Here is a 957-nt window from a genome sequence, read left to right as displayed (position 1 = left end):
TTTAAGGGTTTGACGAACAAGGGTTCGACGTTGTCGACGAACAACAACGTCGGCGTGTTGTTGTTCCGACGCCATTTCACAAGACACATACACCTATTACTCGTGGCTTACTACAGTGTCGGCTTGACCAGAGACCTGAAGGTTCTCCTGGTTTGTCACATTTGTCACTCAATCCTATGGGGATTTGGAAGGAAGGAAGGATATGTTTCGTCAAGAGAATATTTTATTACTGAATTCTTTGCACTGCTGCCTGGCTCGTAAATTCTGGGGTTCATATCCATCACATGTGTATTGGGGTTCGAAGGCTGGGGGGAAAACACCCCTTGACGGGTGCTGTAGGCAACAGAAAACGAGGCAGATGCAGATGCGGAAGACACCGACCTGCTGAGGAGCGTGCGAGGAGCGTGCGATAATAAGGACGATGGGGGTGGTTTGAGTTGGCCCCTCTGAACCACCAGCCATGCGCGTTTTGGGGTACACCGGATATGAAAAATGAAAAAAGACACCACCGAAGGGGCGTTTGCAGGGGCTGGGGTCGTGCAGCAGTCATAGTACATGATCACAAGTCGTGCAAAAGCGCAAATGAACATATGTTGACTTGTTAGCTTTTTGCTATTCCTCATGAAAACGGGATAAGGGGAACGAGAGCGGAGATGAGAACCGTTCATCTTCCCCAGCACAGGCCAGCGACAAATGCGGCGGCGGTGGCATGCCGTAGAACGACGTGCTGCAGTGGAACATAGCAAAGCAAACATCTCGAGGGACAGAGCCGCTGCTCTGTGTCAGGGCAACACAGGAACAGCAAAAACAACACTAGTGAGCACTAGAAACACCGCACGCACCATGCAAACGCTTCCCACTTTTGGTGTTTCTTTCCATCGACGTACAGGCGGGATCCCCTCCCGCTGTCTCCGAAGAGATTGAAGTCGGGTCCGCTTCCCACACACCCCCTACACC

This window comes from Volvox carteri, assembly GCF_000143455.1.
Source record: "Volvox carteri f. nagariensis unplaced genomic scaffold VOLCAscaffold_49, whole genome shotgun sequence".
In the NCBI taxonomy this organism is placed as follows: Eukaryota; Viridiplantae; Chlorophyta; class Chlorophyceae; order Chlamydomonadales; family Volvocaceae; genus Volvox; species Volvox carteri.
The sequence above is the reverse complement of the archived record's forward strand: the minus strand, read 5'-3'. Positions refer to the sequence as shown.